The following is a 22,167-nucleotide window of genomic DNA, read 5'->3' as shown; positions in this document are numbered from 1 at the left end:
AGGCTTTTGTTTTCCCCCCCGCCATTTTTTTTAAAAGGTAGGCGATATGCGCTTGGGCGAAGCTTCGCCCCAGCGATTTTTTTTTTTAAAGAAGAAAAGGTCCTTAGTTTAGCGTTTGCTCTTTAATGGGAGGCCAGTTTGCTCTTTAAACTTTAAACTTTGTGTTAGGAAGAGGCTGCAAGGCGCTGCGAGAGGACTCCCTCTTTTTGCAACAAGCCTGATTCCCGGCTGCAAGGGGGGAGGGGGGCATGGCCTGATGAGGTGCCGGGAGTGCCCCGCCCCCTCCCAACCTTGTCCCGGGGAGGCTGCCCAGCCGGCTGCGCTCAGTCGGGGCTCTCGCAGCGCGGCGCCGGCTGCTGCTTCCTGCTCCGGGTGACAGGTGAGCGACGCTGCATTGCAAGGGTGCCTGTGGGGGCTGGTGGGCCGGCTCTCCCTCCCCCCTCCGGCCTTCATTGGCCCCATCGCTGGGAGGGTGGGGGAGGAGAGCTCCATCCCCCCCAATTCTTCCTGCGCCAAAGGACTGATCCGGATTTTAGCCACTGTCCTTTCCCCCCCTCCCCTTCCCTCAAAACGCAAATAGGGAATTGCGTTTTTCTGGCTGCGGCTTTTGGCGCAGAGGCGAGCGACCTCTTTCCAGCCTTTGCAACCAGATCTCTGCCTCCTTCTTGCTGGTCGGAGAGTACAACTCTGAGGAAACTTGCGCCAGGGCTTCTGCAAAGCCGGAGTTTGATCCCTGGACGCGTGAGCTCGCTTGGGTTGGACCAGGAAAGACCTAAGTTCAAATTCTGGCAGTAAAAGAGAGACGGATCTAAAGAGACCTGGCGGCGGGGGAGCGGGAAGAGGGATTCAGCCCATCAGCCGCCTCAGAAAGCAGTTTACAATTAGCCTTTTAAAAATGGCTGCTTTCAAACTGTCAGCTGGGACAGAGGAGGGCTTTTAACTGCGAGCCAGTTAAACTAAACTAAACTTTAAAGATGACGGGGTATTTTGCGCATGCGCGAAGATTGCCATTCTGTGGATGGCTGCCTATGCGCATGTGCAAACCGAGTAAAAGAAACAAACCAACTGGAGGGAGGGGAGGGAGGGAGGTGGAGAGAAAGAGACAGAGCATGCCAGAGAGAGGGAGTCCCATGGCACTTGGAGAGATCCCACTTTCCATTTCTTAAAGATGGGGGGGGGGAGAAACCTAAAAGCACAGCTTGCATTCCTTATTAGTGAAAGAAAGCAAGAGTACAGCAGCACCTTAATGACCAACACAATTTGTGGCAGGGCAAGAGCTTTCATGAATCACTGCTCACTTATTCAAATGCAGCTCGAATGTGAGTCCATCTGTCTTTATATCTTGGAGAGTGAAGTGATTTCAGATGCCAACTGACAAAAGCAGGCATTGGTAATGAGAGAAGGAACTTAGGTCTCAGTCCAGTCCAGGAGTTTGCATTGTCTTCTTGAGCTTTGCGATCAGTTGCAATTCAACAGGCCCTCTTTCTAATCTCTTTTTGAAATTCCTTCATAAAAGAACTGTTACTCTTAGGTCAGCAACTGAATGTCCTGGAAGGTTAAAATGTCCCCTTTCTGGTTTTTTAATGTTGTGGTTTCTAATAGTAGTAGAAAGCGTAAGAGTCCAGTAGCACCTTTAAAGACTAACAAAACTGTGGTAGGGTATGTGCTTTTGTGAGTCACTGCTCACTACTTCAGACTTATTTCCATTTATTCTTTGTATCCTCCTGGACTGAATCCTCCTGTACCAAACAGAGACCTAGGTTTCCTGTCTCCTTACCAATGCTGATATCTCCACATCCTGTATATCGAACCAATGTTGATATCTCCGCTCATCTGCATATCACACCTAATTCAATAACGCCTGCTATTGCCATTCGGCCTCTGAAATCATCTTTATAAAGTTTATATCTCCAGTACCTTGTGTTAAATTTTATGGCATACATGGCCCGGCCCAACAAAGTGCCATTTATATCAGATCTGGCCCTCATAACAAATGACTTCAACACCTCTGATATAGATAGAATGCATAAAATACATTTTAAAAAATTAAAATCAAAAGTCAGGACTACAAGTAAGCTAATCAAATGTGATCCTAAGTAAAACTGCCTTTAACTGTTTCCTAAAGATAGAAAGGTAAAGAGGAAGCTGCGGTGGCTCAAGTGGTTAAGACGCTGAACTGCAGGCTGTGGAAGGTCAGTAGTTCAGCAGTTCAAGACCCGGGTGCCGCATGATGGAGTGAGCTCCCATCTCTAGTTCCAGCTCCTGCCAACCTAGCAGTTTGAAAGCAAGAAATTGCAAGTAGATAAATAGGTACCACTTCAGTGGGAAGGTAACAGCATTCCGTGTGCCTTGGTGTTTAGTCATGCCGGCCACAAGACCACAGAAACGTCTTCGGACAGCGCTGGCTCTTCGGCTTTGAAACGGAGATGAGCACCGCAACCCTAGAGTCGGATTCGACTGGCTTTCGAGCAAAGGAACCTTTACCTTTAAAGATAGAAAGTGAGCTATGACTAACTGAATACTAAATGTATTTGACCTTCCTTTCTTGGGTTTTTAGTTATAGTGTGGGTTTTCAGTTACTGTCCTGTCTCCTGGGGTTTTTTATTTTTTTTCCCCTTCCCATTTTTTCTTTCTTCCCTCTTTCTTATGTAGTTGTGTAGTTGTAACAAAAAACCAATAAAACTACCCTGGTTTCAGGGGATTAAAAACAAAAAAGATAGAAAGTGAGAGGGCCAGATGTACCTTCCTGGTGAGGTTGTTCCACAATTGTGCGGCTGCCACTGAAAAGGCCCTCTGTCGTTTACGTACCAAATGAGCTTCTTTGATGGATTGGACAATCAGGAAGCCCTTTCCCTATGATCTTAATTCCCAAAAAGGAACATACAAGAGAAGATGGTCCTTCAGATACACTGGTCCTAACCATTTAGGGCTTAAAAAGTCAAAACCAACACTTTGAATTGGGTTCTGGAGTGGATTGATGTCTAGTGTAGTTGTTGTAGTATTGTGATCACATGCTTCTAACAGCTGGCCTCAACTAGTAGTAGTCTAGCTGCAGCATCTCTGCACTAGCTGCAGCTTCTGAACACTTCAAGGATACCTCAGGAAGAGTGCATTGCAAAAGGTCAGTCTAGATGTAACTAAGGCACAGATCACTACTCTCTTTACACAGAAAGTGATTCAAGTGAGGAATTCACTGCCAGAAGATGTAGTGATGGAATTCGCTGCCAGAGGATGTAGTGATGGCCACAGGAATAAACAGCTTTAAAAGAGGATTAGAGTCAAGGAGCATAGTCTGTCATTGGCTACTAGCGATAGTAACTGAGGGGAATGCTAAACCTCTGAATCCCAGAACCAGGAGGCAACATCAGGGGAAGGTCTTGGCCTCTATGCCCTGTTGTTGGATTAGATGGACCATTGTTCCGATCCAGCAGGGCTTTTCTTATGTTCTTGTGTTCTTATGTTCTTACTATGTTCTACTATCTGACTGGCCCAGGGATGGATGCAACTGGCACACCAGCTGAAGCGTGTCTAAAACACTTTGAACCATTGCAGCTGCTTGGTTTTCTAAGGTGAATGCTGTGTTGAGTAGAACTCCAAAGCTGGAAAACTGACTTTTCAGGGGACGTACAACCTCATCAAAGTCAGGAGAGATCTGAAGCCCATGGCTTGCCTTTCTACTAACTCAGAAAATCTCTGTCTTGTTACAATTAAGTTTCAGCTTATTCACTCTCATCCACTCCATTACTGAGTCTAAGCAATGGTCGAACTCCATGGCCTCTAGATTGATGGGGCTCCCAGGATTGTGCCCCCCTAATTCCACCCCCTTGGCAGTCCTTGGGTTAACACTGGCCCTGAAATGTCACCTAAACTGATCACTATGCCGCAAGTCATTGGTAGGTGATGCTTTTTTTTTTTTTTAACCACTGACCCTATAGTCAACAGCAGAATGGAATGTTTAGGAATACCTCTGTGCTAAACAAGATTATTAAGATAGTGAAGGGATAAATCAATTGCTTACACTACCTTGATAAATCTCCCCCTTATGATTTCTCCTTCCACTCAAAAGTTGAAGAGATGGCCCCAGACATTATCCTCAATCTCTTTGCCTGCTACAGTGATTGATAGATGCAATCATTTGTTCCTTTCTCCAAGTGACTGTTAACACAAGGTCATGAAATGGTATAGTGAACCAGCAAAAGCCTAGGAGATGGAAAGCTGGAAGAGATAGTCCGAGGTTGCTATGCACAGATGGCCACCTCAACTGTTGCTTTCCCTCTGAGCTTTGCTCACCCTCCTCACATGCTCAATGGTGGCTTATACTTCTGCTGTCTCCTGACTTCTTCCCACCATCTCATTATTTTTATTTATTTATTCCATTTACTTTATTTATAGTCCACTTGTCTCACTGAGACTCAAGGCAGATTGCAAAGTGTAAGTCAGGGCAATAAATAGAATGAAACAATTAATAAGCAATGTAATAGGACTAAGATTACAGAAATCGGAAACAAAGGATAAACGTATGTTTTAATGATGCTGAAAATTATATTACCCCTTCTTGAATCATTCTGTTATAATATAGCCCTATTACCACTATAAAAATGGCCTCTTGGATAGTTCTGTTTTAAATAGTTTGTGAAATGGGGAAGCCTTCCTGACATCTGTAGACTAGCCATTCCACAAGGGGGGGGAGGGGAATGACAGAGAATGTCTATGTGTTGGGCGGCTTTCCCAGAAGTCCCTGCAGGGTGGCACTCCATTATGCAAAACCCCTTCTCCGGCTCTCAGATCTTAATGACAGCATTCTGCCTTCAACATTTGCTCAGGAAAAATATATCCAATCAGTTCCAATTCTTTTTAGGCACCTTAATTCTCCATACTGCCATTGGCTAAGGCTGAGGTGGTCAGACTGCTTTTTAATTTCATTTAATGCTATGTTCTCCTTTTTGCACAAGAGAGATTGCAGTGATCTCTGGTGAGGAAGAAAGCAGAAGCACTACAATTTTTCTTACTAAAGTTGGGAAGAAAAAAGAGAATCTTTATTAGTCTTGAAGACAAGTATTTTTTTTCCCTGTGACCTCCATTCTACTGTTAGTACTAAAAAAAGGGAGTTTATTCTTCACAAATTACATAGGAAAGTCAACATTGCAACTGAACTGAGTGCTCACAGTGAAGTTCACATCCATCAAATTTAGCGGATTCAATTGGCCCAATTTTGGATAAAGGACTTCAGTGAATTTACAAATGGCAAGTGCTATTCTTGCAAGTGTTTAACAAATGGTATGGCTGAGCACACAACACCATTACTTTGGCGTCCAAGGAAAATGCCTGAGTGACCAAGCTAAGTACAGGCTTTAAAGAACAATTCACAATGCAATACAAATTCAGACTGACATTGCCCAGTCAGCTCATAAGACTTTTTCCCCAAAGTTCACTGAAAAAGACAAGGGAGGGGGGGGGGTAAAACATGCAGATGTTCTCTACAAACCCAGTAATAAAAGCAGGAAGGTAACAATTATGTACAAACTCACAAGCAGAGCACCATATGCCTTTCAGAAATCTCTAGACTTGGGCATGATTTTGCTGGGAGAGCATTCCATTGCTGCTGTATTCACATTTTGCTAGAACTCTGGTGGCTATTTTATTGACAGATGGCAGAGAAAAATCAATTTTTGAATATTGGCTACTTTTCCTGGTAGGATATGTAAAGTATTTTGACAAACATGTTTTCAGAAAAATCTCTTTTGGCTTCAGAATTACTTTGCTAATCTTAATTGAATGCATGATTCATGTATGGATCACAATCTTTGTTAAGTGTGTTGACAGTCCCACAGGTATTTAAGTGTGAAATTAGGGAATTAACAAGGGGTGGACCCGCGATACTCGCGGGGGGGGGAGGAAGTAGCAGGAGTAGGTAAGTAAGTCACAGCTGTTCCCCCCGCCCCGTAGCGAGGGGCCTCCCCCCCGAAGTCAAAGGTCCCCCTCAGAAAATAACAAGGGGTGGACCCGCGATACTCGCGGGGGGGGGAGGAAGTAGCAGGAGTAGGTAAGTAAGTCACAGCTGTTCCCCCCGCCCCGTAGCGAGGGGCCTCCCCCCCCAAAGTCAAAGGTCCCCCTCAGAAAAGAGGATGGCTATCAGAGCAGCAAGCACTGGTTGCCTCAGAACAACTTTAGGATTTTTTAAGTTGGGGGGCACCTTAATTTCTCAGGGGGCACTGGCTAATTTAATTAAAGGCAATTTAAATAACTCCCTCTGCCTTCCCCCCTAAATGGAGGCTGGAAAGTTTCAAGTGTGCTTATTTCCGGGGGGGGTGCCAGGAATGCTGACTTCTGATGCTGCAGGAGATGTGGCACCTCTCTGCCTGCAAAGGCCTCCAGACTGCCTGTGCACAGCCCACTCCCAATCTTCAGTCAGCTCTCCCCTTACTAGGGTTGCCAACTCTGGCTTGAGAAATTCCTGGAAATTTCTTGGCAGTGCCTGGGGGATGAGGGAGCTTGGCAGGGATATGATATCAAGACTCCAGCCTCCAAAGCTGCTGTTTCCTCCAGGGGGAACTGATCTACGTAGTCTCAAAATCAGTTGTAATGCTGGGAGAAGACCAGGCCCCACCTGGAGGTTGACACCCCAACCCCTTACCTCCTTCAGCCGGGGCCTTTTATCCCTCTTCATCTGTACACTCCTAGTTCCTGTTGCCTTGCTCCTTCTCTTGAGTGAGCCCTTCCTCTTGAGGAAGCCTTTACCCATGAGAAGTCCAATGCTCCACAAGGAGCTAGTACTGGTGGGCCTCCCTTCAGGCAGCACCTCCCTTGCTGCCCCCCCCCCAAGCTCTCTTCTTAGCCCTGGCACTGGACTGCTATCCTCCTTAGGGCTGTGTACCTGCTTCACCCCTTCTCCCCCAGGGGTAGGGAGCCCTGTGACAAGATCCTTAACAGGACATAGCTGAATAAAAATGAGAGAACATGAACAGCTATGACAGTGCTAATTCTGCCCCAGCAGCAGGCTGCTTCCTCTGGGCAGTGGCACATTTTTCAGCAGGGCTGAGCACCTTTTATCACGCTTTGCTTCTGGCCCATTACAGTTTGGTGTTTGATGACAAGGGCTGTAGACTACTCTCTCTTATGTGTCACTAAGCACATGGGGTCCTTACACTGTGACAAATTTCAGGCAACATTACTGGACATTAGGACATTACTCGCGGGGGGGGGACACTGCATGCCGTGGTCGGGGCTGAACCGGGCAGCCCGGTGGCGGCGGTGGCGGTGACACTGCACGCCGAGGTCGGGGCTGAACCGGGGAGCCAGGTAGCGGCGGCGGCGGCTGACGGGAACGCGCATCCTCCTCCTCCCCCCTTCCCTGTTGGCAAAGGGAGACCCAGCGGGCGAGCGTGGCGCGGCCCTCCTCCTTCCTCCACCAGCATCGCCCCCACCGCCTCGGCCTAGTCAGGGGCAGCGGCGGCTCTTCCTCGGTGGGAACAGATTGCCACCTCAGGCCCCCCCACCTTTCCTGCCCGCCGGCCGTATCAGGACGCTGAAGAGCCGGGGGCGCTGCGGCCCGGGTGGGGGAGGCGACTCGACAGAGGAAGCCGGCGAAGAGGAGCGAGGCCCCGCAGAAAGGCAAGGTGGGCTGGGGCGAGGGAAAGAACGTGCCGCACCTCCTGCTGGCCGCAAACTCCAACCCCCGTTCCAAGAGCGTTCCGCACGCATGCGCAGGGGACGCTCTTTTTTATTTTGGCAAATTTAAGGACCCCCAGGAAATTTTTCACACTTTTAAGATTTTTGTGCACATGTGGGGACCGCCCCACGTGTGCACAAACCTCTCCCTTTCCCCCAGGTGGCCCCGGAGCGCGGATTTAGATATCCGCACAGACGGGGCCACTTGGCTATTAGATATATAGATTATTACTGTAGTAGAGTAGTGGCTCATTTAGGACACAATCCAGCTTTTTAAAGATGGATATTGTCTAAAAGTTATCTATCGTGCACCACTACTACCATTGATGTATACATGCATAGCCCCAGATGTACGTTTAACACATTCCACTATTTGTAGTTAGACTTGGATGTGGTTAAGTTTCTCTGGTAGGCAGCCTGGGATGTCTTTTCATAATCTGTTTTCATTTTGTACATGCTGTTTACGCATCAATGGAAATTTTATGTTCAGACTGTGGTAGTGCAAAGTTGTAGTAACCTGACCGATGATTCTTGTCATTGCTGTTCACTTCACATTTAAAACATTCTGGTCTTAGTTACTCAGCAGCATATATGGATAAACTGGTCATATTAGTGGAGCTAGAAATTCTTATCAATAATGTGCTGGAGTCCTGGACCTATGAATATGTGTGTGCCCAGCACTCTTAGTTCACATATATGGGATTATTTATCTAGGTATCTATCAGTTCAAGCATCATGACTTTGTGTGTTACATCACATACTATAGCCAATGGAGTCTAAGCCGTGGAGTCTCATGAGCAAAAATTCTACTTTGTGAGCTACTGGCATTAAAGTTGTGAGCGAGCGATTTGGCTACTGCATAAACTAGTTTGCTCTGGAGCCCGTCCTTCCTGAGCGGAGATAAAAATGTCTGACTGAGCCAGAGGTTAAAAAACTGTGAGCTAGCTCACACTAACTCAGCTTAGAGGGAACACTGACTATAGCTGTTTGCACATGGAAATTTCCCCTTAATTGGAATACAACATGCCTGCTTTATTTGAGAGCTTTCACATGATGCTATACTCTTTCCATGGACAGATCGTGGAGCTCCCAGGGCTTTCCGTTTTAAGTTGGAGCAAATAACTCCTTTGCTCTGACTTAAAGGGCTTACAGATGAGCTGGCTGCAGGCAGAGCCTCTCTGGAAAAACTCTTTCTGCCATTGATGTGGAAGAGTGGGTGGGCCTTAGCATCACTCTCAAAACGGGATTGCTAAATTCCTACACTCCCCGCTTCCCTTTTAGCCCCTTTACAGGGCTTTTTTAAAATTAATCCAAATAGCTGAGCTGTGCCTCAGATGTGAGCTGTGGCTCAGCTGTTGTGGGGAGGGCAGATTGCTGGGCCATAGGAGAACCTGGCAAGATTCTTGTTGGATCAGTGCATCTGTGCAGATTCAATGAAAAGGAGGTGGAGAGGGCCAGCACCAACAGGGAATGCTGCAGGGACAGGTTGTGTCAATCTGTTCCCATACACCTTCATTCCACTCACAGCTTGCACAGCAGTGGTGGAGCCAGCCTATGAGACACTCTTCAGTTTCTTATACTGTATTTTAGCAAGGGAAGCCTAAATAAGATATCTGTTCAAAGTAACAGAAAGCTGACATATCATTAAAATGAACAAAAGAGGCCTCATAACCATGAGAGCCCCAGAAATCTGCATCCATTGCTGTATCCATGAACAGTGGCTGCTGCACATGTTCATGGGTAGTTTGCAACATGGAGATCTTTCACAGCAATCCAAGTAGTTGGTCATATGGGATGCATGAGGGATGTAGGTTGCTGCTTTCTTTGCTTTAGACTTTTGTGGTAGGCCTGATGGAGGAAATATACACGCTGAACAGTATTTCCACAACTCACACTCATTTGGCTCACATCTTGCCCTCCACTTTCAAACAGCCAATTGTTTGGAGGCATGTGAACAAAATCAAATATAATCACTGCACGATTGCTTTCTTGCACAATTAGAAGGCTTTCTCTTAATACCTGCCCACTGTCTGCTGCTACCCCCCACTTAAAAGGCACATAGTAAAAAGTGAAAAAAGTTTAAGATTTTTAAATTAAGACTTACGTTTACATGACTCAGTGAGTCTTCACTGTCTGCCCATGAAACCCAGATAACCTTGCAATCATTTCTCATGATCGCTGTTCAGATATATACTGCTGACTGCACAGGCGCCAAAAGGACAGAATCGAAAAGCCAGCAATTCATTCTCCTCATGAGGACCTTTTTGGTCACTCTGTTCTTGAGTTAGTCTGATACTGTGGAACTTCCTCACCAAGGATATTTGCCTGCCCACTTTGAAATAGGCTGTTTTGTTTTGTCCATCATTAGCTCAGTAATACGTATATAAACACACATTTTCATACATGTCTGTTCTGTTTTTTAATTTGCCTTATGATGTGTTTTTAGGTGTTAGCCGGTGGGGTGTCCTCAATTGGGCTGAAAGTCAGGGCCTGTAAAATGGAGCTCTTCCCCCAGGCTTTTGGAGCCGCTGTCACCTTGGATGGGAGAGCCCAGCCCCCCCCCCCGGGATCTTTAAATATAGCCTGAGCCAGCCGCCTAGGACAACCTAAGAAGACTAGAGGGCTGACTGCAAACTGCATAACAACTACTGCTGTGAAATTACAAAATGGATACTAGCACTTTATTATATTTATGGTTTTAGCACTGTTTAATTGTTATATGTTGTTCCTAATTATTTTATGTGTATTGTAAAAATTTTAGGTGTTTTACGTAAGCACTTTGAGCCGGCTTTGGACGGCAGGGTGGGATAGAAATCTAATAAATCAAACCAAAGCCAATAAATAAATAATAAATATTGGGCTCCTTGGGAGGAAAGCGATGTCAAACCTGGACAGCATAATAAAAAGTAGAGACATCACCTTGCCATCAAATGTATGCATAGTCAAAGCGATGGTATTCCCAGTAGTAATGTATGGCTGTGAGAGCTGGACCATAAGAAAGGCTGAGCGTCGAAGAATAGATGCTTTTGAAGTATGGTGCTGGAGAAGACTCTTGAGAGTCCCTTGGACTGCAAGGAGATTGAATCAGTCAATCCTAAAAGAAATCAACCCTGACTGTTCCCTGGAAGGCCAGATACTGAAGCTGAAGCTCAAATACTTTGGCCACCAAATGAAAAGGGAGCACTCACTGGAGAAGACCCTGTGTCAGCTATGCTGCCATTGTACTTGGGGGGAGGCAGGAGCCTGCTGGGTGAGCATCTTTTGATCAGGTGAGTATATTATTTTGGGGTCATTTCTGCCAATTGTTTCTTGAAACTATATTACGTATCTACTTTCTGTCTCCTATCCAAACGCAAAAACTTCTTTCCCCCCCCCCCCAGGTGATTATTGGGAAGAGGGAGTTAAAATCAGAAAGGACCTTTCCAGTATGGCTTCTGCTTGGAACGTCAATTTCCATGGGACAATAAGAACACTGTCTGTATAAAAGTAGGGGAGGGAAGCAAGTCCTGAACACTCACTGAAAAGTTTTTAAAAACCCAGCCAGTTCTGTATTGAGTCAAGGAGATTTCTCCCATCATTAACCTGTACACTAACCTGTATACTTCAGATCTGTTAAATTTAACTATTTCACTATCCTACACATATGGTAGGAATGTCACATATAGTGGGAATGTCCCCTAGTATTACTTGGGGCTGCTCAGGCACAGCAGGGAACAAAACTTTTGGTGGGAAAACCTGCTTGATAGTGGGGGAGTGACAAAGGTCCATCATAGGTATCTTGCCTTTCTCTCCAGTGGGTAAGTGGCTTACAACATTCTTCCCTTCTCCATTTTATCTTCTCAATGACCCTTAAACGACAATATGCCCCTTAATTGAATTACAAGATCCTGAATCACCATTGTGCTACTTTGTACCCTTAGTCTGAGTCTGTGATTTCTGGAAAGCTTTCCTGTCTTACTACTACTGTATAATTAGCTCAATATAATATAAACCAACATCTGCATTTTTGTGTGACCTTTATTGTATAACATTGTTATCTCGGAGAATATATGACAACCTAATTGGTTCTGGCACTCACCCATGCAAGAAATGAGCATAAAAGTTTTCTGATCTTTGATGGTATGCATGATGGTGCTCATTCTAACATCTTATCATTAATTTTCTTTACATTAATATGAGTTTTAAGAGGCAGTTAAATATTCTCAATGGAAGATCATATTTTTTTAAAATGGACTTTCTTAGAGGTTAATAATATTAGATGATACTGCAATATATCCAGAATGCAAGCACCAAGTAAATGGCACATGTATGAACTATGGGACAGCAATTTATTGAAAGGAGGCTGTGATATGATAACCACGTGGCATGTTACCTGGAAACAGCAAGACTGATTCAAGCATCCTGTACATATGCTTCATGGTATCATGTGAAGGGAGAATATATATTTGTTCCTTTCAGACTGATTTGTGCAATTATCAGAAAATTCCATAGAGTGATAGGTACTTCAGAAAGATATCATTGAGCAGCCTCTGGGCAGCCACCCTGGCCTTGGGCACTCAGCATCAATTTGCTGTGGTGACCTCAGCAGGGGATAATGACACAGAGTCCATCGTTTTCTCCAGGGGAACTGATCTCTGCCATCTGAAGAATAGTTGTAATTCTGAATGAGCTCTAGCCCTCACCTGGAGATTGGTAACAATGGTTCCCCAGGAGGAAATGGCTGGTTTGGATGGTGAAATCTATGGCATTGTACCTGTCTGAGGTTCCCACCCCTCCTCAAACCCCATCCTCTCCAGGCTCCACCCCTCAAATCTCCAGGAATTTTCCAACCTGGAGGTGGCAGCCCTATCTCCTTCCCAGCCAACCATCAATGTACCGTTATCTGCACCTCTGACTTCAGCTTTCCATCTCCTCCCCCTCCCTGCAACCTCTACCTAGGAAAAATAAAATCTTTCTCTGCAGTGGGGATCCAAGCAGGAGGGAAGCAATCTCAACGGGGTATAATGACAAAGAGTCCACCCCGCAAAGCAGCCATTTTCTCCAGGGGAAACTGATCTCTGCCATCTGGAGAGCAGTTTTAATTCTGAGTAATCTCCAGCCCTCACCTGGAGATTGGCAGCAGTGATTTCCCAGGAGAAAATAACTGCTTTGGTGGGTGGACTGTATGGCATTCTAGTCAGCTCAGGCCTCTCCCCTTCCCAAACTCTGGCTTCCATTGTCTCCACCACAAAATCTCCAGGAATTTCCCAACCTGGAGCTGGCAACCCTAATCAGTACTGGCCCCAATGAGTTCCCTGCAAAGGCCAAAGTAGGCCTGGAAAGGGCCTCCTGCCTTTGCCTTTTTACTGACAGAACCAAGCTTGGTTGCCCAGCAACAGCCACTGAGGGGAAAGTTAGCCCCTTGGCAGGAGGAGCAGAGAATGGTTTGATGGCTGCTGGCCCACCTCAGTAGCCAGCCAGCTGCAGAGGAGCCAAGCAGGAGAAGCATCTTCATCAGGAGACACAGCCATTTTGGCAGTTTATTCTGACAGGGAAGAGTAGCCAAGCTGACAGTGAGTGGGTTAGAGGAGAGGACCCAGCACTCAGCCAATGGCATGTGAGAACTCTTGAGTGGCGGTTGACAGGCCAATGGCTGATGGAGAGCACAGCACAGCCAGTGGGAGAGCTGGAAAGTGCCAATACATTAGGGCTTTTATATATATCAGATAAGAAACCCCTTTCAGGAGGAAACTATCAGGAGTAACAAAGCTGGCCTAGAACTTTTGTCTTTAAAGTCCTAGTTTTTAACTGCGAAAAGCTTTAAAATAACAAGGGAAAGTGTTCAAAATTGGCATCCCCACCCCCCAAGTGACCCTAACCCCTCAACTTCTACTACCACATTCTATAATCAAACCATGTTCTTCATTGGAGAAGCATTTTGTGATCCAAACATTTTGTGAAATATCTATAGTGTCAAAGAGTCCTTCCTCAATCCATTAGCAGAAATTCACTGTTGCTTGGTAGTAAATGGACTTTAAGTACTCATCACATTCCATTTAGCATGGTGAAAGTGGTTCAGGATGTGCTGTCCCTTTTATCATTGATCAAACATAAGAATTCAGAAATATTGAACTCTGTTGTGACTGCAGGGTGAAGTTTAGTAAAGCAAAAGTATCCTATAAAATGACTGCTCTATCTAGATGTAGAAGCAATTGACATCTTAATTTCAGGTTTCTATTCAATGAGACCAGTGCCTCTTCTTCTTTTTTGTGAAATGGTTTTTACTCCCACTTTAAAATATTTTTCTAGTGGCACCTACAGAGAATGTTACACCTGTGACAGAAAATCCACACACTTAAGATGTGTTATTTAATTTGTCAGAAATACTTCAACCCCTGAGTGGGTCTAATGAAGTTCAACAGATTTATAAGCCTATCTTCAGCTTGCTATCTACTGACATTTTGCACAAAAATCTAATTATAGGAAAGGAAAAAATAAGGCTTGAATTATGAGTGAGCAAAGTCTCAGGCTTAGTGAGGGGCTATGAAAGGTTGGGAACTATATACCTAAGAGGAAAGTAATACGATGTTTAAGCTGTGGGTAATTCTGAACTAAGGATATTCAATATAAGGTTCTGCAGGAATAGCATGAGGTGTTGTGCTGCACAGAGGGTGTTGTGATCATGGGAAGACACAATAGATGCTTCCAAGGTCCATTTCATGTATGATTCTTCAATAAAATAGTAGTTCTTGAAACCGCATCCTCAATTTTAAAAAGTCAACTTATTTTTAAGGTTGGTTGCAGTTTGCAATGCAACACTAAGGCTGCAGTCCTAAGCACACTTTCCTGGAAAGCTTCATTGAATAAAACAGGGCTTATTTGTAACTACAGAGCAATCTAAGCACATCTGTTCAGTAACCTATTCAAGTCTATTTGATAGAGCTTACTCCGAGGAAATTACACTGCAATTCCAGATTCCAAATCTAATTTAAAGTGGATTGTTATTGAAATACATGAACAAATTTCCAGAATCTAGATTATTATCAGTGAAATATCATTTGACATGTGATTGGATCTTGGGAGTCCTTGTTTATACTTTTATTCTGTGCCTAGTGTTTTCACTTTGGAAGTAAGTCTACTTTTTAAAGTATAATATAGGCGTTTATTTATTCATTTTATTATATGTATTTAATTTCACTTTTTAGAATTTTTTACAACAGTTCTTTTCTGGTCCACTTTGTATCCATGCCATAAAATTGTTGTGTACTATGGTATAAGCCAATTTGTTCCTCATTGTGTTTGACCTCTGAAGAAGGCCTAAACTTATCACGTCAAATCCATTGGCCTTTGTCTGTATGATTTTGGAATTTTTATATGGTGTAATTGGGCCCCTATATGTTTTTTAATTTTTTATTTTATACACACACACACAGGGCTATTTTGGGGCAAGAATGCACAGGAATGAAGTTCCGGCTGGCTCCTGAGTTGGCCATGCCCAGCAGGAACTCATTAGCATAATAGGCCACACCCAACAGCAGGAACTCATTAGGATTGGCTACATTAGGGGTGTGTGGCCTAACATGCAAAGGAGTTCCTGCTACAAAAAAAGCCCTGGGTTTTGACAACAAACAAGATAAACAGAATAAGAAGCAAAAGGTGGGTGTGGCTGGATGAGCACACTTCTGGTAACACAGGGGTGTGGCCTCATATACTAATAAGCTGTGCTGCCAGGGGTGTGGCCTAATATTCTAATACGTTCCTGATGTTGGGTGTGGCCAATTATACTAATGAGTTCCTGTTGGGCTTTTTCTTTAAAAAAGCCCTGTGTGTGTGTGTGTGTGTGTGTATATATATGATTGTTGGCCCTCTACTCTGTTCAAGTCCACACTCTGCTATGAAAACTTGGGCCAATCCCTATCTCAAGGGATTGTTTAAAGAATAAAATGCAAGAGAGAAGAATCATGTAAGCTGCTTTGAGTGGCTTTTGGGGAGAAATGTAAGGTATAAATTAGGTAAATAAATAATCTGCATAATAGCACTTAAAACAGTGGAATAAGACTTCTATTGGGGGGGGGAAGAGCACAAGTTTGTTGTGTTTTTTTAAAATCTCCCTTTTCAGTGGAAAGATCCATTTCATCTCCATTCTGTATTTATTCATGTAATAATCTTTGTCCTGCCCTTCCCCTGAGAATCTCAGAGCACCATAGATGGTTCTTGGCATGAGAATCTGCTGACATATAGGAGCGTAATGGGTATGGTGGGCCTCAGTGAGCTGCAGCAGGAGAAGGAGGGAGGAGATGCGAAAGTTCCAGTGTATGAACTTTGTTCTTTCTGAGGTACTTTGGACCCAGCCCTCACCCTCTGCACTTCATTTGTACAGATGTTGGCAATGCAAAATGATTTTGCTTTAATTTACATATGATTACATATTAGCAGATTGTGGGATGAAATTGAACCATCCTGGAATGATTTGTATGCATTCATTGTGCCGGTGAATGAAAAGTTATACTTGTACTTTGTTGGATGCAGGTACTGTAGACACATGGCCCTTCACTTCTCACTGGTAGCCAGAGCATAAAACAAAAGAACAAAAAATCTTCCAGTTCTTCCAGGAACTGCTAATTTAGGTTTTACACTCAATTTAAGACAGTGCAATCAATCTGGAGAATGTGTAACTATATGAGCTTATGTTTGTATTTCTGTATAGTGGTGATGCTGCTTATGTGTGTCTCTAGCAATGAATACCTATGCATTGTGTATTCAGGGATTGCTGTATGTTGTGTGTTGCTTTGTTCTGCATCTCATGCTTGCCTAGAAATAGGCTGGCCTGGGCCTGCCGTTGCACATACGGACCATGTGCGTCCCTGGAATGTATCCCATGACTCTTTGGGATGGAGAAGACACCGCGCCATTGCACCCACTTGGAGAGCTGTGGAAAATCCCCAGCGAACCCCAGCATTCCTGGAATGGAAAGAGCAAGTGACCCTACTCCCTTAATCTGGTTTGGAGATCTAAAGACAATAGCGTTTATGGCTTTGGAGCAGGAACCAGATCTGCAAATCAAGAGGTGTCCATGGGAACGGAAGATTCACACCTTGCCAAAAGGCACCTTTGATGTAGGAGTAGGATCTGCATATTGCCACCACCCCTTAGGAGAGCGTCATCCCCTTCGTCATCCCCTCGTCACCCCCTCTTCATCCAGTAGTGATAGTTTAGAGGACGGGTTTGATAGTTTATGGCTGGATAGCACATGCCCCAAAAAGAGTTTATTTAAGGAGAAACTCTCCTTTGTCTCTCTGGTTAACCCACCTTCCCCATAGCAGTGCACTAAGGTGCTACAAGTGACTCTACTACTTAAGTTCTCCGGGAGTCGCGACCCAGAGAGCTCACACGTGGTTTGGCTGGTCCTACCTGTGTGCCTTGGAGTTCACAAGCTGCTGCATTTCGGCTGCCCAGCGTTCCAAGGAGGGGAGTTCTTCCTCAGCTGGACCTCAGATGAGTATAGCCGTGCCCCATTGTGTCTTCCCCATTTTGATGCTTTTGTTATTTTCTATGCTGTAATTGTTCTGATGTACTATTGTAACTAAGGAGCTTGTATGAATTTGTATGATTCCGATTTTGTATGACTGCAGAAACCTTTAGTAAAGACAACATTTATTTAAGGACTAGCGTGTTGTCTCACTTCCTGGGATATAGCGAGCGTCTCATTCGCCATCTGACCTCTGTATAGACTGGTATAGAACTTACGCACAGCCACAAACACCCAATTTTCCTTGGTAGATAACTTGGATTGGGTCTCCAGGAATTTCCTGGAGAAGTTGGCATAACAAATGGCACATACAAATAGTGATAATCTCCTTGTGCAAGTTTGGCAGGAAATTCCAACCAGTCCAAATTAGATCATTCTGGACTATAAACCTTAAAGGAGGGAATACCTTTCACAATTATCAGATAGATTTCTCTTGATCTAACTTCTTCACACATGAAGGGAGATTCTGCTCTGATCACCTCAATGCTCCTTTCAAAATTTGTTTCAAGTGTCATGCTCAGTAGCTTTGCATATATGCAGTAGCCAAATGTGCTCGGTTGTGCATTGGTGATAAATAACACATGAGTTACAACTTGCACCTGCTTTTGTTGCACACTTCACAACCTAAATCCTATGGATTATCACCAGGGATCATGGTCAGGTCATTAACCTGACCTGCTTATCAAGCATCATTCACATCCCCCCCCCCTTTGCACTAGTAGAGTTAGAAGCAACTTTTACATTACCAGCACTGGATACATGCCCTGACCTGTATAGCGCAGCCTGATCTCATTAGATCTCAGAAGCTAAACAGGTCAGTCCTGGTTAGTATTTAGATGGAAAGGAAGTCCAGAGTTCTTACACAGGAAGTCCAGGGTTCCAAACCACCTTTGACTATATCTTGCCTTGAAAACCCTCCAGGGTCATAATAAGTCAGCTGTGACTTGATGGCAAAAAGAGAGAGGATACATTGCTTGCCTTTTGCACCTGCTCACAGTAAGTATTCATGAAGTGATCGCAACCGTTTGTAACAGGATTAGCTGGGTTTCTGTGTAGAAACTGAAGGCACAAAGAGGTATCTAAGTAGTAAGTTGCCTTTTAATCATTGGAGTTGAGGCGGGGTCTATGGCACAACACTGGCGGATGCCTTTCCTGTTGCTCCGGGAAGGTGTACCACACAGCAGCGAAGGGAAGGGGTGCCGCGGGATCAGCACCTCTACGGGGGGTCAGGAAGACCCCCCAGGCCATAGGGCTTTTGAAGGTGAGCCTCTTTTCCTGCTATCTGCAGGGAAATTGAGGCTTCCCTCCACCCTGACACTGTCTGCGTTCTCTCAGTAAGGCACAAGATGTGCCGACCCAGTCAAGCGCAGGAGATCTGGTGAAGGAGCAATTACGAGCGTGGTCAAGATAAAGATCAACAAGGAACTGTGAGTTAAAATGAGCGAACCGTAAATAGAAGCGTAAATCCCCCCCTCTGAAACCTTTTGAGCGATTGAGATCTTCATGAGAGAGGGACACCTCTCTGATGCATTTACATAAGCAAGGGGGGGAGAGAGAAAGAGACAATTGTAAATGGATACTTTGAAGCGAAAATCCCCCCCAAAAAATCTCTAGAGCAATTGGAATCATGCTGAGAGAGGGATGCCTCTCTGGCACATTTACATAAGCAGAGGAGGGGGGGAGAGAAAAGGCGACTGTAAACAGATACTTTGGAAGGACTTTGTAAGCGTATAAGCCTGTTGTGGGAGATATCCATGAGCATTTAAGCGATTAAACAGCATATAAGCGATTTTCAGAGTCGGGGAGAAAATGATTTTATATTGAAAATAAAGTGTTAAAATGGTGGACACTCCAAAAAAGTCAGCGAAAACAACTCTGAGAAGAAGGGAAGTGAACATTATAGAACTCATAGCAGAAACCACCAAGCCGATTTCGGAGCAACTTGTTGGTATTAACCATCAGCTTGCCAAGATAAATCAACAACTCATGTCCCAGCAGCTGCAGTTGGCAACAATAGCAGAAAAAAATGGAACAGAGGGCTGTCAAAGCAAAAGAGATGGACACTAAAACTAACAGCGATCTCAAAGTGACAGGGAGGAAAAGCATGAGAGAAACAGAAAAGATTTACAAGGACAACTCCTTCCTTGCAGGTGTTTTTAGAAAGTGTCATCTTAAACCCTGCTGATAGAAAAGAGTTTGAATCTGCCCTCAAGATCGAGAAGCCTTTGAGATGCCACTGGGCCCCAAGGATGAGACCAAAGAGGAAGAGGCTCAAGACTGGCGGTTTTATCCCTTTGGAGACGGAGGAAGACTGGGCTGCACAATTTCGAGTGAACGTCTAAGAAGCCATCAAGATTTTAGAGAGAATTAGCATAGATGTAAAGGCGGAAGGACTCTGAGAATTGCCTTTATGAAGCGAGCTGGAGGAGATGCTCTGGAAATCTTCTCATAACAAGTAATAAACTAACACATAAGCTTAGTAAGACAGGATTTCATAAAGTATATTGTTTATTAACAGCTTTTTTTATTACTAACTGTAGTTTAACAGGGTAATGATCTCCTACTCTTGGGATTTTAGTATAGTGTGGATTACTTTCCTTTCTCCCTAGTTGTAGTTCCCCTTCCTTTTTTTCTTTGTAGTTTGTGTAGTATTATAAAAAAATAAAAAAATCCCCTCTGGGGGCTTTAAAAAAATAATCGGAGTTGACAGCAGAAGATAGGTGGCCAATGTGTTAGCTGAGAAAGCAGCATAGTCAGGTGAGTGGACACATCAGAAATCATTTGGTCACATCCAAACAGCTCAGTGAATGATAGGCTTCCTGATTGTGACCAGCAAGCAGGACCCAAGATAAAATGGCAGATGAATACCTGATGCTAAATATAGGCTTGAGTTCTGTCTAAGTATTAGTGCAGCCAGATTCTTTGGAATAAAGTACTCCTGAATAATTATTGAGAGGTGTCAGCCACGCCGCCATTGCATGTGGGGGGAGGCAAGAGGCTGCTGGGTGAGTGGCTTAATGTGCTGGAATGTTAACTTTCACTCCTCGCTGAAGCCTTATCTATTAGCCTGACCTTTGTGCACTTTGCTCTGCCTGGGAATGTGAACCCATTAGTTTAGGCGTGATCTGCTTACACCTCTGATTTGCTTGGCTCCTTCAGGGGACCCCACTGTGAATGCAGTATATCTTCCCCCCCTCCTACCTTTAGGGTTAGCTCTAACACGAAATGTATGCAAAGATTACCTGCCTTTACTGTACTCAATAAATTCGATCCTTTTGAAGGAACGTTGTTGAGACTGATTGCTGTGGGACTCTGACAGAATGTTAGAGCTACATAATCCCCAACCCTGTACCTCAACATGAGTGATGAGGAAGGTGGGGGTGTGCCTACTACTTCCACGTAAGAGGTTCCTACTACGATGGAGAAGACCCCTGTCATGACTTGTGCGAGTGGGGGGCTAGGGTATGAGAAGCCCTTGGCAGGATCCATATTCATGGGTCCATTTTCCCACTGACACCCGAGAGTCATGGATCACTACCGCCTGGCCAGAGGGTGCCAGCCACTATGACTGCCTTTCCTACTATGAGAGTGGGTATGATCCTGGGAAGTACGGCAGTGTGGGCGAGGACCAGCTAGAAAGGATGAGAGGCCAGCTGATAGCCCAACAGGAGGAGATGTGGCACAAGATGCATGAGATGATGCTAGACATCCCATAACTGGTTGCCACCACAATTCAACACAAGCTGTGGCTGCAGCAACCGAGGCACCAGGGGCTTCGCTGGTGCAACAGGCTCCTCCCGTGCAACAAGCACCCCTGGATAAGTGCTGTTGGCATCGGTAGCAGTGCCAGGAGGGCCTGGTGTTCCCACTGGGTCACCGGGTCTGGCACCGGAGGCTCTGGCTGGACCCCTGGCTTTGGGGTTGGACCACCCCAAGGAACTATTGTATGCCACCTTCGACGGCATTTCCGACAAGCTCGCATTTTTCCTGCTGCAGGTGCAAAAATTCCTTTGTGACTAGGGGCACCTGTTCCCTTCAGTTGTCAGTCTGCATAACCTGCATGGGCCCAAGCTTCAAGAGGTGCAAGCATTTACTGAGGAGGCAGTATAAGGATTCCATGGAGTTGGAGAAAGCCCACACTGCTCTGCAAGCCCTGAAGCAAGGGAATCGGTCGGTCCATGAGTACTCTTTTTTTAATAGTATTTTTATTGATTTTTACAACACAAAAAGAAGACAAACCACGACAATACACAGACATCTACAAACACACAAAAAAGACCACATATCATAACCGCAACACAAACTTCTAACATAACTAACTGGTTCCACATTTCCCAACAACACATCTCAGATCACATTTCTAAGTGTATTTCTAGGTCAACAGTCGTGTTAGTCTGACCCGCAATCAACAGTCATACAACTTATAAGAATTGCTGTAAATGTATTGTGCTCTGAAGCATTACAATATGATACACAACTTAATAGAATTTATAAACCAAGGTACAACGTCGTCTCCGGATTATTTACCAACGTTTCAAAAAATGAATCTTCTTCAGGAAATTTCTGTAGTACACAAAAATGCAATTTTTAGAATATGTATAACACCAATCACAAGAAACAAGAGACAATACAATAATCTTATTGCTTACTTACATAGAGGTGCCAAAGCTCTAATTTTCATAAAAGCTAGACAACAAGTCTTAAGCATCTGCAACATAATAATTTTATCTTTGTTATAAACACATATAAGATATTTCAAAATATTTCAGATTACAACTAATCAGCCTAGTAATAACTCACATCACGATTCAGTAGGATGCTGATCTTAATTAACACACTGTGGGTTTTTTGGATCCTAGGCGTCTCTCGGTGCATGTTACCAGAGGGCAATTAAAGGGACCTTGCAAATTGCTAACAGGTGGTGGGTAGTGGGAGGCAGTACACTTTAAAGAAAACCTCATGTAGTTTACACAAACATCATATGGTTTACA

Source organism: Gekko japonicus, unplaced genomic scaffold (assembly GCF_001447785.1).
Source record: "Gekko japonicus isolate JY-2015 unplaced genomic scaffold, Gekko_japonicus_V1.1 scaffold550, whole genome shotgun sequence".
Taxonomy (NCBI): Eukaryota; Metazoa; Chordata; class Lepidosauria; order Squamata; family Gekkonidae; genus Gekko; species Gekko japonicus.
Note: the sequence above shows the minus strand (reverse complement) of the source record.